At 39.2% G+C, this 8,529-nt stretch overlaps 1 long non-coding RNA gene across 14 annotated transcripts; it reads right to left on the bottom strand.

Annotated features, from left to right (window-relative positions):
- Positions 1-201: 201 nt before the first annotated feature.
- LOC127906167 (uncharacterized) lies at positions 202-4,944 on the bottom strand. 14 transcript variants are annotated; one of them, XR_008060511.1, is made up of 4 exons: positions 2,510-4,944; positions 1,822-2,466; positions 1,478-1,778; positions 202-1,434 (listed from the first exon to the last, which is right to left on the bottom strand). It is a non-coding gene; the product is annotated as an uncharacterized LOC127906167 (long non-coding RNA). The 14 variants fall into 14 exon arrangements; XR_008060515.1 differs by having other exon boundaries at positions 1,521-1,778; XR_008060505.1 differs by having other exon boundaries at positions 202-1,778; positions 1,822-2,159; positions 2,203-2,466.
- Between the last annotated feature and the right edge of the window lie 3,585 nt (positions 4,945-8,529).

Here is an 8,529-nt window from a genome sequence, read left to right as displayed (position 1 = left end):
AGCCGAAACGCGTCGGATTTTTAAACTTTGTTTCTATTGAACATGCCATACAAATAAATACATTTTAATTATATGATGAGTGCCTTGGTCCTCCTTTCTTTTTGATGACCTGTATGTTTGACTAGTTAGAACTATGCCCCATAATGATAACATAGAGTACCAGTCAAAAGTTTGGACACATCTACTCATTCATGGGTTTTTCTTTATTTTTACATTGTATAATAATAGTAAAGACATCAAAACTATGAAATAAATAACACATGTTGAATCATGCAGTAACCAAGAAAGCGTTAAACAAATCAACATATATTTCATATTTTAGATTCTTCAAAGTAGCCACCCTTTGCCTTGGTGACAGCTTTGCACACTCTTGGCATTCTCTCAACCAGCTTTAGAAGGAATGCTTTTCCAACAGTCTTGAACGAGTTCCCACATATGCTGAGCACTTGTTGGCTTCTTTTCCTTCACTCTGCGGTCCAACTCATCCCTAACCATCTCAGTTGGGTTGACGTTAGGTGATTGTGGAGGCCAGCTCATCTGATGCAGCACCATCACTCTCCTTCTTGGTCAGATAGCCCTTACACAGCCTGCAGGTGTGTTTTGGGTCATTGTCCTGTTGAAAAACTAATGATTTTATTTGGATCTCTTTTAGTCCCCATGTGGACTAATCTTCCAAGAGTCCTTAAACATTAAAATACAATTTATAATACAAACACACTTTCACATATAACACACTATTACAAACATACATAATATACTAGCATAATGACCTAATAAACATTCAATCTAAAAATATTGATTCTTCATCTACTATAGTCCCACAACATTTCTATATACTATATTTAAATTATTTTAAAATAATGTTTAAATTTATATTTTGAAAGGTTTCTAGTTTGCTCAGTTAATTTATTCCATTTCTGTATTGCTCTAAATCGAAATGTTAATTTGCCTATTTCTCTTTTCTGTCTGGATCACGCATAGATGGTGGACAATCTATTCCTAGTATTTACGGAATGTCTGTCTCTTACCAACTGAATACCGTTGTGAATAGAACTTGGCCGTTTTAAATTATGTATATTATAAAATAAAATAAGCATGTTTTTTTCAATTACCTTGTCGATTGATGACCAACCAAGAACACTTCACATGACTGCAACAGAAGAACCATATCTCCACCTTAAAACAACCCATGACTGCAACAGAAGAACCATATCTCCACCTTAAAACAACCCATGACTGCAACAGAAGAACCATATCTCCACCTTAAAACAACCCATGACTGCAACAGAAGAACCATATCTCCACCTTAAAACAACCCATGACTGCAACAGAAGAGCCATATCTCCACCTTAAAACAACCCATGACTGCAACAGAAGAACCATATCTCCACCTTAAAACAACCCATGACTGCAACAGAAGAACCATATCTCCACCTTAAAACAACCCATGACTGCAACAGAAGAGCCATATCTCCACCTTAAAACAACCCATGACTGCAACAGAAGAACCATATCTCCACCTTAAAACAACCCATGACTGCAACAGAAGAACCATATCTCCACCTTAAAACAACCCATGACTGCAACAGAAGAACCATATCTCCACCTTAAAACAACCCATGACTGCAACAGAAGAACCATATCTCCACCTTAAAACAACCCATGACTGCAACAGAAGAACCATATCTCCACCTTAAAACAACCCATGACTGCAACAGAAGAGCCATATCTCCACCTTAAAACAACCCATGACTGCAACAGAAGAACCATATCTCCACCTTAAAACAACCCATGACTGCAACAGAAGAGCCATATCTCCACCTTAAAACAACCCATGACTGCAACAGAAGAACCATATCTCCACCTTAAAACAACCCATGACTGCAACAGAAGAGCCATATCTCCACCTTAAAACAACCCATGACTGCAACAGAAGAACCATATCTCCACCTTAAAACAACCCATGACTGCAACAGAAGAACCATATCTCCACCTTAAAACAACCCATGACTGCAACAGAAGAACCATATCTCCACCTTAAAACAACCCATGACTGCAACAGAAGAACCATATCTCCACCTTAAAACAACCCATGACTGCAACAGAAGAGCCATATCTCCACCTTAAAACAACCCATGACTGCAACAGAAGAACCATATCTCCGCCTTAAAACAATCCATGACTGCAACAGAAGAACCATACCTCCACCTTAAAACAACCCATGACTGCAACAGAAGAACCATATCTCCACCTTAAAACAACCCATGACTGCAACAGAAGAGCCATATCTCCACCTTAAAACAACCCATGACTGCAACAGAAGAACCATATCTCCACCTTAAAACAACCCATGACTGCAACAGAAGAACCATATCTCCACCTTAAAACAACCCATGACTGCAACAGAAGAACCATATCTCCACCTTAAAACAACCCATGACTGCAACAGAAGAACCATATCTCCACCTTAAAACAACCCATGACTGCAACAGAATAACCATATCTCCACCTTAAAACAACCCATGACTGCAACAGAAGAGCCATATCTCCACCTTAAAACAACCCATGACTGCAACAGAAGAACCATATCTCCACCTTAAAACAACCCATGACTGCAACAGAAGAACCATATCTCCACCTTAAAACAACCCATGACTGCAACAGAAGAACCATATCTCCACCTTAAAACAACCCATGACTGCAACAGAAGGACCATATCTCCGCCTTAAAACAATCCTTGCTGCTTTATTCTGTGCATTCTGCAGCCTCCTAACTTATAATAATAATATATGCCATTTATCAGACGCTTTTATCCAAAGCGACTTACAGTCATGTGTGCATACATTCTACGTATTCATTTGATGATGCATTTCTCCAGACCACCGAACTGTAGTTCACCTGACTCTCAATTAATGCTTGTGTTATTTGCTGAAGAATTGTTCCTGGTAAATATTTAGCTATCCTTCTGATTATGCATGCTGTTTTAATAATTATTTTACATAGATTAGTTATTTGAGACGACCATGATAAGCAGTTGTCTAGCTGCACTCCCAATAGTTTGGTTTCTGCCACTTCTTCAATTTGTACTCCTCCCATACTTAATTGTATCCCATGCTGTTTTTGCCTTTTCCTAGTTGAACAGATCAACATAACTTTGATTTTCTTGGTGCTTAAAACAAGTTTGTTTTGGCAAACCCACTTCCTGATATTCTCCAAATCTCCTTGTAAAGCCTGCTGTACCTGTTGAACCGATTGTCTTGCTGCATAAATTGTAGTATCATCTGCAAATATAGTAGATTGAGTTTCAACCAAGGCATATGGAAGGTCGTTGGTATATATTAAATAAAGAAGTGGCCCAAGGCAGCTACCATGCGGTATTCCACAGTTTAACACATTAGGGGAAGAAAATGAACCATTGATATAGGTGGACTGTTTCCTGTCAGTTAGATATGACTGTACCCAATGCAATGCTACCCCCTTAAAACCATACTGCATTCATTTTGTCAAAATTATTTCAAGATCCACTAAATCAAATGCTGCACTGAAATCTAAAAATAGTACACCTACAAATGTGTCATTATCCATAGCATTGAGCCACTGGTCAGTCATGTCAACCAATGCAGTGGTAGTGGAATGGTTTTTGCGAAAAGCATGCGGATTGGCTGTAATCAGATCATTCTTTTCCATGTACTCCCACATTTGTCTACTCACAATACCCTCCAATATCTTACTGAGTGTAGGAAGTAGACTAATTGGTAGACTATTGGCAGGAGTAATGTTTTTTTTTGCTGTCTTTCGGAATAGGACACAGTTTAACATGCTTCCATACTTTTGCAAACAACAGCAGCACAGCGAAGCAAACACCTCCTCCACTGCCACCGTTTGTAGACTAAAAGAGCAGATCTTATTGCTCATAATATGATCATCAATCCATTGGACAATAGCTTGTTTGGAAGAATGTACGTCTACATTGATGCTCAGAAATTTCATTTTCTGTGTAAAAAAATCTGCAAAATGATTGTCAACATCAACTGGTTTTGTTATTATTCTCCTATCAACCTCCACACTAGATGGGCATGATGAGATAGATGTACCAAGTAAGCCCTTAACTGTGTTCCATACCTTTTTACAATCATTTTTACAATCAATAAAAGCATTGTTGTAAAATAAAAATGTTTTCTTTCCATTCAATTTAACTGCATAATTACGTAGTGTTCTATAATTCTGTTAATCAATTTCTAATTTTGACTTTGCTGCTAAGACTTTTTTCATATTTCTTTGAGAAAAAGCCTCACCCAGTTGATCATCAATCCATGGAGATGGACGAGCACCAACTGTACTGTTTCTTATAGGGGCATGATGGTCCATTACCTCAGTGAGCAAATCAATAAAACATTCTGTAGCGTGATTTAAATCATCCTCTAGATGAATCAGCTCCCAGGGTACAGCAGCCAAATCATTTAGAAATAGCTAATGATTAAATGTTTTAACATTTCTCTTAACCACAATCCTTTGGGGTTTCTTTGGAACCTTGGTGTTCATGGTTATGGTCACAATATTATGGTCTGTCCAGCCCACTGGCATTGATCTGGCTTTTAAGCATTGCAATGGTATATGACAGAAAATCAGATCAATGCATGTGTCTGAACAATGACCCAACTTAATTGAAGATAAAGTTCTATTCAAATGATTGTGATCCTTCCAATTTATATTAAAATCACCCAAGATAAATACATTTCTGTTGCTATCTGTGGCCTGGTCAAACCCATAAGTCATCCAGATAGGACACCGTAGAGCTAGGAGGTCTATACACACATCCTACCAATATGGCTGCCTGGTGAGGCAGATGTACTTGAGCCCATAGTGCCTCTATTTGACCTACATTAAGGTCATCCCTCCTCTTAAAATGTATATGATTCTGAATATACAGTGCAACACCCCCACCATTCCTGTTCCTGTCCCTTCTCAGTAGACTATATACTTGAATGTTAATTTGCCCATCATTTACAGATGCATCTAAATGTGTTTCGGTCAAAGCCAAAATATGAATATTATTTATGTTGACCAAGTTAAAAACCTCATGTATTTTGTTAGGAAGGCCACATACATGAACCTGAGCTATATGCAGCACTTTCCTTATCAAGTGAAGATCAATATAGCATATATTCATTATAGTTGAAGTTGTCATGATACACTACAACACACAAACTCAGTTTTAAACATTGAATTAAAATAACCAGAAAGTTATTCTAGATTCCTGACACAATTGCCTGTTGATATAAAGTTTATCCATCACCATGGAAACTCGTTGATTCAGGCAACGCTTTTCCTTCATGATGGGATATAGTTTTTTTCTCCTTTCATTGATCTCTGTGGGGAAGTGATCATTCATTCCAAAATCAGTGTTTCTGAGTTCTCTCCCCATGTTCTTCGTCATTTCCTTTTGCTTAAATGTATCAAAACATGCAATAATATCCCGTGGCCTATTTCCAGAGGCCTTGCCTATTCTATGGACTCTGGAGAGTGGCATTACGCACAACATCAGTGGGCAGTTTAGTTGAGTTGACATAAAGTCTCAGACTGTGTCCTCACAGCCTCTGCTGTTGTCATTCTCCGGTATCCCTGAGAATATTAGATTGCTCCGCATTGATCGACACTGCACATCAAGCAAGGTTTCTTTACGTTGTTTTCTCTCCCTTTGCACCACCTCCACCTTGCTATGAATAGAGTCTACAGTACCTTTCAGCGCCGTGTTCTTTCCTTAGATCATCAATCTGACGTTGGCTGAATTCGAGACTAGCACATAATGCATTGATGTCCTCTCGTAATGATAGTCCCTCTAAGCGCAAACCAGATGGGATGGTGTATCACTGCAGAATGCTGTGGTAGCCATGCTGGTTAAATGTGCCTTGAATTCTAAAAAATCACCTTTGTCACCCCCACACAATCACACCTGTTTTCCATTCTTCATGGTGGGAACTACACATGCGGAGATCATCCGTTCACCTACTTTGCGTCTCACAAAGACAAGGCGGTTGGAACCAAAAATATAACATTTGGACTCAACAGACCAAAGGACAGATTTCCATCGGTCTAATGTCCATTGCTGGTGTTTCTTGGCCCAAGCAAGTATCTTCTTTTTATTGGTGTCCTTTAATAGTGGTTTCTTTGCAGCAATTCGACCACGAAGGCCTGATTCACGCAGTCTCCTCTGAACAGTTGATGTTGAGATGTGTCTGTTACTTGAACTTTGTGAAGCATTTATTTGGGCTGTAATCTGAGGTGTAATTAAGTCTAATGAACGTATCCTCTGCAGCAGAGATACAATGGGGAGAAAAAGTATTTAGTCAGCCACCAATTGTGCAAGTTCTCCCACTTAAAAATATGAGAGAGGCCTGTGGGTCTTTCAGCATGACAATGATCCCAAACACACCGCCCGGGCAACGAAGGAGTGGCTTCGTAAGAAGCATTTCAAGGTCCTGGAGTGGCCTAGCCAGTCTCCAGATCTCAACCCCATAAACAATCTTTGGAGGGAGTTGAAAGTCTGTGTTTCCCAGCAACAGCCCCAAAACATCACTGCTCTAGAGGAGATCTGCATGGAGGAATGGGCCAAAATACCAGCAACAGTGTGTGAAAACCTTGTGAAGACTTACAGAAAGCGTTTGACCTCTGTCATTGACAACAAAGTGTATATAACAAAGTATTGAGATAAACTTTTGTTATTGACCAAATACTTATTTTCCACCATAATTTGCAAATGAATTCATTAAAAATCCTACAATGTGATTTTCTGGATTTTTCTTCCAATTTTGTCTGTCATAGTTGAAGTGTACCTATGATGAAAATTACAGGCCTCTCTCATCTTTTTAAGTGGGAGAACTTGCACAATTGGTGGCTGACTAAATACTTTTTTGCCCCACTGTATCTGTAGCGCTGTGTTTTAGCATCGTGCTTGACGAAAGCACTGATGTAAGTGACATTGTCTAATGATGTGTTTGGGTCCACTTCCCTCAAAACGAGTTGTTCAGAGAGGAATTTATGTTTACTGCCCCCTCAGAGACAAACATGAGGAGATGATATTCTGAAAGCCCTTGTTACATTTTTTTGCTGATAATAATATTGACTAGTTAAATGGCATCTCTGTGCACTGACGCAACCCCAAACACACGAGGGAAGGAGAAGGTACTTATAGGCCTGATGAGAAAGAGAGCATATTCCTGAATTTGTTACGTTTCAATTTATCATTCATCAGGAAGCACTTGTGGCTGGACTTACAGAATGTGATGCAGAAAGTCACGTGCGTGGTGAGCATTATTTTTGCGAGGGCACTGAATCACCGGAAATTCCGCAAGTTGGAAAGACACAGAGTTACCTCTGCTGCAGAGGATAAGTTCATTAGAGTTACCAGACTCAGAAATTGGCAATTAACTGCACCTCAGATTGCACCTCACAGAGTAACAGACACATCTCAACATCAACTGTTCAGAGACTGCGTGAATCATCCCTTCATGGTTGAATTACCTCAAAGAAACCATTACTAAAGGACTTAACCAGCATGGCTACCACAGCATGCTGAAGCGATACACCATCTCAACTGTTTTCGGCTTAGAGGGACGATAATTTGTTTTTCAACAGGACAATGACACCTCCAGGCTGTGTAAGGGATATTTGACCAAGGAGAGTGATGGTGCAGCATCAGATGACCTGGCCTCCACAATCATTCGAACCTCAACCTAATTGAGATGGTTTGGGATGAATTGGACCACAGAGTGAAGGAAAAGCAGCCAACAAGTGTTCGGCGTGTGTGGGAACTCCTTCAAGTTGGAAAAGCATTCCTCATGAAGCTGGAGACAGTGTGCAAAGCTGTCATCAAGGCATGGGTGGCTACTTTGAAGAATCTCATACATTTTTGTTTAACACTTCTTTGTTTACTACAGTACATGATTCTGTGTTATTTCATAGTTTTGTCTTCACTGTGATTGTACAATGTAGAAAACAGTAAAAAATAAAGAAAAATCCCTTGAATGAGTAAGTGTCCAAACGTTTGACTGGTACTGTAAGTACATTACATTTAAGATCAAATTCACACAAAGTTTCACATAGACAAATCCCCAGAATACTGCATTGTAAATTACAGCATTTATCCAGGGTTTCACAGAACAGGATCCTTTGGTAAATGTACATATAGCCTCAAACTGAAATATGGCAAGCCTTGCCATCTAGTGGCCGTAAGGAATGAGTGTGTTGGAATCCATCACTAGAACTGCAGTGCATGAACAGACGGGTACAGTAGATACAAACACGTTCAGAGGTCTCATCCTTGAAGCAAATATGTGTGTGTGGTAATACAGGACAATTATAATTATTTAATTGCAGACATGCAGATACCTGTATTCATTGCTAGATAGAGTTAAATAATGGATATTAATTGGCAAATCCATCTGAAAACATACATGTCCAGATGATCCAGTCTGTAGAACAGTGGTCAGAAATGTTCAGTGGTCAGTCAAAACACTATTTTCTCATTCC

Source organism: Oncorhynchus keta, chromosome 11, assembly GCF_023373465.1.
Source record: "Oncorhynchus keta strain PuntledgeMale-10-30-2019 chromosome 11, Oket_V2, whole genome shotgun sequence".
NCBI lineage: Eukaryota > Metazoa > Chordata > Actinopteri > Salmoniformes > Salmonidae > Oncorhynchus > Oncorhynchus keta.
The sequence above is the reverse complement of the archived record's forward strand: the minus strand, read 5'-3'. Positions and strand labels throughout refer to the sequence as shown.